Genomic DNA, 12,144 nt, shown 5'->3' with positions numbered 1-12,144 from the left:
CTCTCCCTGTCTGTGTCTCTCTGTCTCTCTCTGCCTGTGTTTCTCTCACTGTGTCTGTCTTCTGTCTGATTCTCTTTCTCTGCCTGTCGCTCCCTCTTTCTGTCTGTTTCTCTGTCTCAGTGCGTCTCTGTCCCTTTCTCTCTCTCTCTCTCTCTCTCTCTCTCTCTCTCTCTCTCTCTCTCTCTCTCTCTTTCTCTGTCTGTCTTTTGTCTTACTTTGTTTCTCTGCCTGCCTGTGTGCCTGCCTGCCTGTCTGTCTGTCTCTCTCTCTGTCTGTCTCTCTCTCTCCCTTTTGGTCTGTTTCTCTCTGTCTCTCTCTCTGTCTCTCTCTCTCTCTGTCTCTCTCTGTGTGTATCTTTGTATCTCTGTCTGTCTCTCTCTCGCTCTCGCTATCTCCCACCTTCTCTTTCTTTGCCAAAAGAGCTCAAGTACCTCTAATGTAATCCAGTACCAAGGCCTCAATTCTTAACTTTAGACACCCCAGATTTGATCTTCCCACAGAATGCTGTACAGAAGTGGTGAGTTGATTTCTGGACTTGGATACCTCAGAGATACTACATAATAATAAAGATACCACCCTAAAATCTGGGGTTGCTTCTCCCTCGAGTGTCTCAAAAAAATCATACCTCTGTTCACCTAGGATGCTGGGAGGGTTTTCTCAATGTGCCTCTGCCCGTGTCCTAAAGGACCTGGGACCAAGCCCTGTCCGTTCTGTCTCAAATCTGTATCTGCAAGCACTTCTCAAATCTGTATCTGAAAGCACTTCAAAGAACCACTGGCTCTGTGAAAATATCCCAGAAGTGGCTTCGGCCTCTTGGCTAGGAGGCCTAAGCCTGCTGAGACCTTGCCTGCCCAGGATTCTGTGTGAACAAAAGTGCCTCTGCTGAGAGCTGGGATCCTCGGGACCATGCTTGCTAGCGCTGGATGAGTCTCCGGAAGGATGCACGGGACTCCGCAAAGCTGACCTCTCCCAACGAGGTCAAAGGCATCCCTGTGCATTGGCCCGAGGCCTCCAACGTACATCACCCGTCACCATCACCATCACCATCACCATCACCATCACCATCACCATCACCGTCAGCATCCTGGCGAGCCTGCCCGAGGCCCCAACTACCGGGAGACACTTGGGAGCCCGGCCTTCCTCGGTTAAAGTCCAAAGGGACGGCGACTTCCATCCACCAGGTCTCCACTGAACTGCGAAGATGCGGAGCGTAGGGCAGAGAGGGGACGTGGAGGGGAGACGTCCTGACAGGCGATGAGTTCCCTAGGCTCTGGCGACCCCAACCACGACCCACGGTCCCGGGCACCCGTGGGACACCATCGCTTTTTCCCTTCCTCTGTCCACAGCCGCCCCCACCCCACCCCATCCCCCACCCCACGCACACGCGCTGGAGGTTACAAAACCACACGGCGTGAATAGAGCCTGACGGAGTGAGAGAGACCATTTCACGAGTCGGGGGGTGGGTCGGGGGGTGGGGGGGGGGGGTTCTGTAGAGAGCCCGATTCTCCCTCGTGGGTGGCTACAGGCTAGAAATGAATCTCGCTTCTTGGGCGGAGGGGCTTCCTTAGGCAGTCACGTTTCCGGGAGTATCTCTCAAACCCTCCCTTGAGGCCACAAAATAGATTCCACCCCACCCCTCGACGTTTCCCTGTTTTCCCGGGTGCTGGACGTATCCTGTCAAGAGACCCGAGGGTGACTCGTTGCGTTAAACACCTTGATTGGCTTTGTGAGTTTGTTTCTGAGATGCGGTCTCGCTCTGTCCCCCCGACTGGAGTGCAGTGGCATGATCTCAGCTCACTGCAACCTCTGCCTCCCGGGTCCCAGCGATTCTCCTGCCTTCAGCGGCACCATGCCCGGCTCCTCTTTTAATTTGTAGTAGACACGGGGTTTCGCCCTGTTTCACTGCCTTTCACTGTAGAGTCTCGATAAGAGCCACACCTCGTTCTGTGCCACAGAATGACTTCTTTATCATGCCGACTCTGGAAAGCCCGGCCCCTTGTGATCCATTTCAAACCGAGAGTCACCTCATGTTTGGAAAGCGGATCCGCTCCCAAGTTCGGTGGAGGGATGTGACATATGTAGGACGAGGGACTCTCTTTCTTCTGAGTCGGTCTGCACGGTGGGGCCTAGGGCTGGAGCTCTCTCTGTGCGGACCGCTGGCTCCCTCTGCCTGGGGTTCCATCGGCCCCACCCTAGAACGAGGGCCTTGGCAGACTCTGGCCCTTCCTGGCCCTTAAGTCGCTGTCAGAAACCCCATCTCGCGCTCGGATGTCCTGAATGACTGTGGCTTGCGCCTCTCTGGAAACATTTGAAATCTATCCTCTACGCGTGGCCACCTAAAACCACAGGAGCTTGGGACACACGGCCGCCATCCACCTCACTGGTTTTGGGAGAGAATGCTGAAAGTCTCTTGCCGACTCTCTCTCTCTTGACTTGAGTTCTTCACGGGCGTCTGGTTAAGACGCAGTGAGACCAGATGTGTGAACTCAGGCCGGGTGCTGGTGGCTCACGCCTGTAACCCCAACACTTTGGGAGGCCGAGGCCATCCATAGGATCCCTTAGAGGAATCCCCTAACCCCGGGGAAGTTGAGGCTGCAGTGAGCCATAATGGTGTCAGTGCACTCCAGCCTGGGCGAAAGACAGAGCGAGACCCTGTCACAGACAGACAGACAGACAGACAGACAGACAGACACGCAGGCAGGCAGGCAGGCAGGCAGGCAGGTAGACAGCAGCTGTATTATGTTCTTCTCAGGGTGGGAAGCAAAAATAACAGCAGACAGCACTTAACGTTTCTGTTGTTGTTCTTGTTTTGGACGGAGTTTTCACTCTTGTTGCCCACGCTGGAGTGCAATGGCCACCATCTCGAGGGATCCGCCTGCCCTCGGCCTCCCAAAGTGCGGGGATGACAGGCGTGAGCGTACCGCACCCGGCTCCCCCCCCCCCCCCCCCATCCGCCCCCCAACCACCACCGCTTGTCTTCCGGACAGTTTTACGGCACAGTGTTTGGTTGGCCTGCTTACATTCATTCTACATAGAAATTTAGGATGTCAGCTTCTGGCCTCATGGACTCCGAGCTGAGGAGTCCCCTGGTCTGTCTATCACAGGACCGTACACGTAAGGAGTAGAAAAACCGCAACGTTCAAAATCAGTAATTTTGTGATACAGAAATACACGGATTCACCCAAAACACGGAAACTTTTACAAATTGTCTTTGTTAGTCCTGATGTCTGTGTCAGTGATTCTTTTAGGTTTGGACCTTGACCGAGAGAATTTCCAGTCGGTCTCTCGTCTCTCGTCTCTCGTCTCCGGACGGACAGAAGTTCCAGATGATCCGATGGGTGGGGGGGGTCTTAGGCTGTGTGCCCCCAGGGGCCCTGGTCGATGAGTTGTGGGGATCGCCTGGGAGGGCGCGGTGACCCACTGTGCTGTGGGGGCCTCCATCCTTCCGCCTCCCGCCTCCCCCTCCAGGCGATCCCAATTCATTCCAGGCTGACAGTCTCATTGGCAGACGTCGGGCATCACCTAGCGGCCACTGTTACTCTGAAAATGGAGGCCTCAACAGAGGAAGGAAGCTCAGGCCGCCTGCGCACAGCCTGGGGCAACTGTGTCTTCTCCACCGCCCCCGCCCCCACCTCCAAGCTCCCCCCTTCTTGGTTGCCTAGGAAATGGCCACTTTGACGACTGGGCCGGAGTGACCTTTGATCAGGCAGCATAAGTAAGTAAATCAATCAATCAATCAATACATAAATGTAAATACAATACAATTTATGTATTGTATTATGTACAATAAAGTAGTACGGGCGTGGTGGCTCACGCCTGTCCTCCCAGCACTTTGGGAGGCCGAGGCGGGCAGATCACCTGAGGTCGGCAGTTCGAGACCAGCCTGACCCACATGGAGAAACCCCGTCTCTACTGAAAATACCAAATTAGCGGGGCGCAGTGGCACATGCCTGTAATCCCAGCTACTCGGGAAGGGAAACTGAGGCAGGAGAATTGCTTGAACCTGGGAGGCGGAGATCGCAGTGAGGCGAGATGGCGCCATTGCGCTCCAGTCTGAGCAACAGGCGCGAAACTGCGTCTCAAAAAAAAAGCAAAAAACAAAAAAGCAAACCAAAACACAAACAAACTAACAAACACACAAAAAAACACCATTCTCTGTGAAACTGCTTTGTAGTGTGTGTATTCGTCTCACAGAGTTAAACCTTTCTTTTGAATCAGCAGGTTGGAAGGATTTTTTTGTAGAATCTGTCTATGTACATTTAGGAGACCCTTGTGTCGTATGGTGAAAAAATCTTATGTTTTCAGATAAAAACGAGAGAGAAGGTCTTCATGAAACAGCTTTCTGTTGTGTGGATTCCTCATACAGAGTTAAAACTGCCTTTGGATTCAGCAGTTTGGAAGCAGCATGGACATTTGGGAGCCCATTGGGGCCTATTGTGAGAAAGCGAACATCCCCACCCCAGAAATAATAAAGCAGCTCTCTATGATACTGCTTTGTGATGTGTGGATTCATGCCACAGAATTACAACAAATTTTTGATTTAGGAGGTTTGAAGCAGTCTTTCTGTAGAATCCGCGAATATACCTTTGGGAGCCCATTGAGGCCTACTGTGAAAAACCGAATATCCCCAAATGAAAACTAGAAAGAAGCTGTCTCTGAAACTGCTTTGTGGTGTGTGGATTCATCTCACAGAGTGAAACCTTTCTTTTGATATACCAGGTTGGAAGCGCCCCTTTTGTAGAATCTACAAAAGGGCATTTGGGAGCTGTTTGAGGCCTAGGGTGAAAAACAGAAAATCGGTAGATAAAAACTAACAAGAAGCTATCTGCAAAACTGCTTTGCGATGTGTAGATTCCTCTGACAGAGTTACATCTTTCTGTTGATTCAGCAGATTGGAAGCATTTTGGGGTGTGTGTGTGTGTGTGTGTGTGTGTGTGTGTGTGTGTGTGTGTGTTTTGACAGAGTCTCACTCTGTCCCCCAGGCTGGAGTGCAGTGACACCATCTCGGCTCGCTGCAACCTCTGCCTCCCAGTTGAAGGGATTCTCCTGCCTCAGCCTCCCAAGTAGTTGGGGTTACAGGCACCCGCTACCAGGCCCGGCTAATTTTTTGTATTCTTGGTAGAGATGGGGTTTCATCGTTTTGGCCAGGCTGGTCTTGAACTCCTGACCTCAGGTGATCCACCCACCTCTGCCTCCCAAAATGCTGGGATGACAGGCGTGAGCCACTGCACGCGGCCGATTGGAAGCAGTTTTTTGGCAGAATCTTCAAAGGGACATTTGGGAGCCCTTTGTGGCTTATGGTGACACTGAACATCCCCAGATGAAAACGAGAAAAAATGCTACTGGTGAAACTGCTTCTTGACGTGTGGATTCACCTCGAACGGATACATCTGTTGAACCAGGAGGTTGGAAACACGCTTTCTGTAGAATCTGTGAAGGGACATTTGGAAACCCATTGAGGCCTACGTTGAAAAACAGAATATCCACAGATTGAAACAAGAAAGACGCTATCTGTCAAATTGATTCGTGATGCGCAGATTGATCTCTCAGCGATAAACCATTCTTTTGATTCATCATGTTAGAAACACTTTTTTTTGGCAGTCTCTCTGAACGGATTTTTGGGAGCCCCTTTAGGCCTATGGCGAATAACCAAATATTCCCAGATAAAAATGAGAAAGAATGTATTTGAGAAACTGCTTTGCGATGTGTGGACTCATCCTAAAGAGTTACACCTTTCTTTTGATTAGGCGGGTTGGAGACGCTCTCTTTGTAGAGATTCCAAAGGGACGTGTGGGAGCCCTTGAGGCCTATGGTGACAAACTGAATATCCCCAGACAAAGACCAGAGAGAATATTTCATTGAATCTGCTTCGTGATGTCTGGATTTATCTGCCAGCGCAGAACGTATTCTTTGTTTGTTTGTGTGTGTGTGTGTGAGTCAGCAGGTTGGAAATGCTCTTTTTGTTGAGTGTGTGGGAAGACATTTCCAAGCCCATTAATTCCGGTTGTCCAAACCAGATTGTCCCCCCGAGAAAAGCCATGAAGAAGCGAAACGATCTGTGAAACTGCTTTGCGTGACTGGATGCATCTCACAGAGTTAAACCTTTCTTTTGATTCACGTGTTGGAAACACGCTTTCTCTAGAATTTGCCAAGGCATATTTGGGAGCCCATGGAGGCCTATGTTGAAAAATCAAATATCCCCAGAGAAGCAGTAGAAAGAAGCTATCTGTGAATTGGCTTTGTGAGATGTGGATTCATCTCACAGAGTTAAACCCGTGTTTCGGTTCAGCAGGTTGGAAACACTTCTGTGGTAGAATCTGCAAAAGGATATTTGGGACTCCTTTGAGGCCAATGGTGGAAAAGCACATATTTCCTGATAACAGCTAGAAGGAAGCTACCTGAGAAACTGCTTTGTGTGTGGATTCCTCGCACAGAGGTACAACTGTATTTGGACTCAGCGGATTGGAAGCACTCTTTTAGTAGAATCTGTGAAAATAATGTGGGCTGCAATTGAGGCCTAGGGTGAAAAACAGATTATCCCCAGATAAAAACTGAAGAGAGCCTATGTGTGAAACGGTTTTGTAATGTGGGGATTCCTCTCACAAAGTGAAAGCGTTCTTTTGATACGTCGGTTTGGAAATATTCTTCTTAAGGGAATCGGCGAAGGGACTTTGGGAGCCCCTTGAAACCTGTGGAGAAAAACCGACACTCCCCAGAGAAAAACCAGAAATAAACTATCATCGGGACTGATTAGTGATCTGTGGATACATGTTACAGAGTTAAACTTTTCTTTGGATTCAAAATGTTGGAAACACTGTGTTTGCAGAATCTCTGAAGAAAGGACATTGCAAAGACCATTGAGGCCCAAGGGGAGGTCTCTCACTCTCTCTCTCCCTCTCTCTCTCTCTCTCCCTCTCTCTCTCTCTCTCTCTCTCTGTCTGTTTCTCACTGTGTCTCTCTGTCCGTCTCAAAAAATAAGAAAGGATGGATACATGCATACATACATACATACATACATACAATTAAAAATTAGGAAGAAAATAAAATGAATAACTCGGCCCGGCGCGGTGGCTCAAGCCTGTCATCCCAGCGCTTTGGGACGCCGGGGGCGGTGGATCGCTGGATCACGAGGTGGTCAGATCAGCAGGGCCAGTATGGTGAAACCCCGTCCGTCTCCAGTCAAAAGACCAAAAATTAGCCGGGCATGGTCGTGCGCGTCTGTAATCTCAGCTACTCGGGAGGCCGAGCTGAGGCAGGAGAATCGCTTGAACCTGGGAGGCGGAGGTTGCAGTGAGCCGAGATCGCGCCGCTGTACACCAGCCTGGGCGAGAGAGCGAGACAACCTCTCCAAAAAATACTACTACTACTAATAAATTAATACATAAACGAATAAAAATGAAAGTAAAATAAAAAATAAAACTGAAAAGGAAAAGGAAAAGGAAATAATTAAAAAGTGAGTTTCCGGGAAGAGAGGGAAGAAAAAAAAAAGGAAAGAAAAAAGACAACAGTCCCACAGTGACATAAACATATGCCTCTCGCCTTTCGAGGCGTCAGTGATGCTACGAATGATGCGTAATTTTTTTTTTAACTTCCTTTTATGTTATTCTCGTTTATTGTTTGACACGAGCCTCGGAGGCCCTCCCTCCCTCCGTCCCACTCCCTCCTCGTTGCCCAGACAACTTCAGGAGACAGGCCCTGGCTGGGCCAGATTGTTCTTCTCTTTGAGCAGTTGTTTCCCTGTCTTTCTTCGTGTCTTTAACCCGTGTGGACTCTTCTGCTCGGATTTCACAGATGGCAGCTCCACTTCCGGCCTTGTTGTTTAGTGGGGGCTTTCCTGATTCTCCCCGCATGTAGTGAAAGCAGAGAGATTCGCCTCTCCCACTCCCCCCCTCTCTTTCTTTGTTGCTTTCTCGCTTTTTCTTTCTGTCTCTTTCTATCTTTCTGTCACGCTTTCTTGCTGTCTTGTTTTCTTGCTTTCTTGCTTTGCCTTTCTTCCTGTCTGTCTTTCCTCTGTCTTCTTTTTTTCTTTCTTCTCTCGTCTTTCTTTCTGGCTGTTTTTCTCCCTCTCTCTCTCTTTCTTCTTTCTTTCTTTCTCTCTTTCTTTCCTTCTTTCTCTCTTTCTCTTTTTCTCTTTCTTTCTCTCTCTCTTTCTTTGTCTGCCTGCCTTCCTGCCTTCCTTCCTTCCTTCCTTCCTTCCTTCCTTCCTTCCTTCCTTTCTTTCTTTCTTCCTTTCTTCCTTTCTTTCCTTCATTTTCTCTCTCTCTCTCTCTCCCAGCCTCTGAAAGTGCTGGGATCACAGGCGTCAGCCACCGTGCCTGGCCTGTTTGCTCATGTTATTTTATTTTTTATGTATTTATTTTCATCTATTCATTCATGTGTATAAGTACAAATATTTTCTTTCTTTCTTTCTTTTTTTATGTATGTATGTATGTATGTATGTATTTATTTATTTATTCTCTTTTTTTTTTTTTTTTTTTTTTGAGACGGAGTCTCGCTCTGTCGCTCAGGCTGAAGTGCAGTGGCCGGATCTCAACTCACTGCAAGCTCCGCCTCCCGGCTTCACGCCATTCTCCTGCCTCAGCCTCCCAAGTAGCTGGGACTACAGGCACCCGCCACCTCGCCCGGCTAGTTTGTTTTTTGTATTTTTCAGTAGAGACGGGGTTTCACCATGTTAGCCGGGATGGTCTCGATCAAGACAAATATTTTCATCTGTTTTGATGTATTTTTATATCTCATATTTAGCTAAAAATGCAAATATTTATGCTGTTATTTGTCTTTTCTTTCTTTCTCTCCTTTGTGTTTTTCTTCCCTTCTTTCTTTCTCTGTCTCCTTCTCTATGTTTTCCTCCCTCCCTCCCTCCCTGCCTCCCTCCCTTTCTCTCTTGTTCGTTTCTCTTCCGTGCTTTCTTTATTTCTTTTATTCCGTTTCTGTCCTTCTTTTCTGTTTCCTCTGTTTCTTTTTCCCTTCTTTCCTCATTCTTTCTCTCTGTTTCAGGTTTCTTTCCTTTCCATCTCTCCTGTAAAAATGTAACCTTTGAAAAGTGACGTTTCATCATCTTCATTTTCCACGTTGTCTCCCTTTTCTCTCCCTTTTCCTTCCTCCCTCTCTCCCTGCTCCCTTCCCTCCCTCCCTTCCTTTCACCATCTGTCTCTTCTCTCCATTCCCTCCCTCCCTCCCTGCCTCCCTCCCTCCCTCCCTCCCTCCGTCTCTGTCTGGATTCAGGAAGAGCCTACGCAATCTGTGTCTCCCTGTGTCCTCAACGGCCCGCGACCGAGTCCTTGCTTGCTGTTTCTCCCTCCGAGATGCCTCTCCGAACATCCACACGCCGTGGGTTGTCTTCTGACTCTGTCGCGGTCGATGCAGAGACAGGCTTTGGGGACCGTTTCTGTGGGGTTGGGGTAGAGGGGCTGCGTTTTCGGCCTCGGGATAGCGTTTCTCGACTCACGGTTTCGGTTTCGCGGTCGGCGGGCCGGCCTGCCATCCGGATCTGTCTTGGTGACGTTCGCGACGGTTGTCGGACTCCATCTGGCGGCCGCTTTTATATCGTTCCCTTGGCTTCCGGAGCTGCGGTGGCAGCTGCCGAGGGAGGGGACCGTCCCCGCTGTGAGCTAGGCAGAGCTCCGGAAACACCGCGGTCGTCAGCCGGGCTGTCCCGGTCGCGCCAGAGCTCTGGCGCGTCGCTTGTGAGTCAGAGCTCGGGCGTGCAGGCTTATGTGGGGAGAGGTTGTCGCTGCGCTTTCGGGCCTGAGCCGGGTGTGGGGGCTGCCGGGGTTGGTCGACCAGCACGCCGCAGCTCAGCTCCCGAGGCCTGACCCGCGACCCGCGGGGACCCACCGGGCTTGGGGCGGGAGGCTGGGGACACCCTTCCCGGCCCGGTCGCGGGCCCGCGCGCATCCTGGCCGTCTGAGGCAGCGGCCGAATTTTTTTCCCCAAGTCCCCGTGGGGAGCCGGGGACCGTCCTGCCTCGTCCCCCGGGTGCCGGGGAGCGGTCCCCGGGCCCGGCCGCCGCCCCTCTGCCGTGACCTTTTGTTTTCAAGTCCCCGTGGGGAGTCGGAGAGCGCTCCCTGAGCGCGCGTGCGGCCCGAGGGGTCACACTTGGCCGGCCTTCGGTCCCTCGTGTGTCCCGGTCGTACGAGAGGACGGCCGAAAACGCTTCCGAGTCTCGCTCTGGAGACACGGGCCGGCCCCTGCGTGGCACGGGTGGCCGGGAGGACGTCCCTGGCCCGGCGCTGCTCCGGCGTGTGTCCTGGGGTCGACCAGAGGGCCCTGGGTGCTCCGTGTCTGGCTGCGATGGTGGCGATTTTGGGGACAGATGTCCGTGTCGCGGGTTCCCTGGGCCGGCGGCGTGGTCGGTGGCTCGACCTCCTGTCCCCTGGGGAGGTATATCTTTCACTCCGAGCCGGCATTTTGGGCCACCGGGTTATTGCTGACACGCTGTCCTCTGGCGACTTGTCGCTGGAGAGGTCGGGCCTCTGGATGCGTGGTGGGCCTCTGGGCCTCCCGGTGACCCGGCTAGCCGGCCCTGCTCGTGCTGGAGCCGCCTGCTGGGGCCCGTGTGTGCCTGGTCTCTCGTGCGTCTGAGCGTCCCGACTCCCGGTGCCGCCTTGGGTCCGGGTCTCTGACCCACCCGGGGGCGGCGGGGAAGGCGGCGCGGGCTTACCCTGCCGCTGCGCGCTCCCTGCTGTGGGCACCTGGGGCGGCCGTGACAACCCCACTCCCGCTGGCTCCGTGCCGTGCGTGTCAGGCGTTCCTCGTCTCTGCCGGGTTGTCTGCCGCCCCTTTCCCGGAGCTGGGGGTGGTCAGGTTGATCTGCTCGCTGGCCTCCGGGGAGGCTGTGGCTGACTGACTGACTGACCGACCGACCCCGCTCCGGGGTTGCTTTCCCTGATTGATGTGGTGATGTCGTGCTCTCCCGGGCCGGGACCGAGCCGCGGCGGGCGAGGGGCGGCCATTCATGGTGAATGGGACCCGTTCTTCTCGTCCCGCCCGCGGGGGCCCCCTGTCTCTCGTCCCCGCCTGTGAGCGGTGCGTTGGGAGGCGCTGGGGTGCGGAGCCCGGCCTGACCTTGCTGTCCCGCCCCCGCCGTCTGCCTCGTGGCGTTCGGCGGGGGTCGGCGGGGTCCTCTGACGCAGCAGGCACCCCTCGCTTTCGCCTCTTGTGGTTGTCGCCTTGCGGGGCCGCCCCCCTCCGCGGCGGTGGGGGTGCTGTCCCGCCGGCCCGTCGTGCTGCCCTCTCGGGCGTTGCACGAGCGCTGGCTCTGCCTGGGTCTTTGCGGTGCTCCTGGAGCGCTCCGGGTTGTCCCTCAGGTGCCCGAGGCCGAGCGGTGGTGTGTCGCTCCCACCCCCAGCGCCCCCTCCTCCGGTCGCCGCCACGGTGCCGGCGCGTTGGGTCCTGAGGGAGTTCGTTGGGTGTGGGCCGAGGCGGTCGAGTGAGACGCGCCCCTCCCCACGCGGGGAAGGGCGCCGCCTGGTCCGGCGAGCGCACGTCCCGTGCCTCCCCTCTGGCGGGTGAGCGCGGGCCGTGTGAGCGGTCGCGGTGGGCTCGGGCCGGCCACGCGTGCGCCGGCCGGCCGCCGAGGGGCTGCCGTTCTGCCTCCGACGGGTCGTGTGTGGGTTCACTGGAGGTGCTTTACCTCGCAGAAAGGAGGTGGGTGGACGGCGGGGGGGCCTTTGGGGGCTGTGCGCACGCGCGCCAGCCGGGCCCCTGCCCTGACCGCGAACGCTCGAGGTTGCCGCAGGTTTCTTCTCCTCGCGCCACACGCCCCCTCCCTTCCCCAGGTGTCCCCGAGCGCCTCTGTGGGCCCGACGAGGGGCGACTGGCGGGTGGGGAGTGTGACCCACCCTCGGTGAGAAAGCCTTCTCTAGCGATCCGAGAGGCGTGCCTTGGGGTACCGGATCCCCCGGCCTGCCGCCTCTCTCTGCGTTGTGGTAGCGCTGCCGTAGCGACTCGCTTGCAGAGAGCCCTCCCCCGCTGCTCCCCCCTCGACGGGATGAGGCTGGGGAAACGGTGAGGGTTCCGCCGGACCCCGCGGTGGGGGCCGAGCGTGCGGCTCGTCGTCTACTGTGGCCCGCGCCTCCCCCTTCCGTGTTGGGGGAGGATCCCGCTGGGCCGGGCCCGACGTCCTAGCGGATTGGGAAGGCTGCC

The 12,144-nt window shown here is 54.2% G+C and overlaps 1 long non-coding RNA gene across 1 annotated transcript; it reads left to right on the top strand.

The window, feature by feature from the left end:
• The first annotated feature begins 1,845 nt into the window (after window positions 1-1,845).
• Window positions 1,846-4,658, top strand: LOC140710997 (uncharacterized). Its single transcript, XR_012092147.1, has 2 exons — window positions 1,846-3,715; window positions 4,306-4,658. It is a non-coding gene; the product is annotated as an uncharacterized lncRNA (long non-coding RNA).
• The last annotated feature ends 7,486 nt before the right edge of the window (window positions 4,659-12,144 follow it).

Source organism: Chlorocebus sabaeus, unplaced genomic scaffold (genome assembly GCF_047675955.1).
Source record: "Chlorocebus sabaeus isolate Y175 unplaced genomic scaffold, mChlSab1.0.hap1 unalloc_scaffold_1210, whole genome shotgun sequence".
Lineage (NCBI taxonomy): Eukaryota > Metazoa > Chordata > Mammalia > Primates > Cercopithecidae > Chlorocebus > Chlorocebus sabaeus.
Note: the sequence above shows the minus strand (reverse complement) of the source record. Positions and strands in the feature narration are given on the sequence as shown.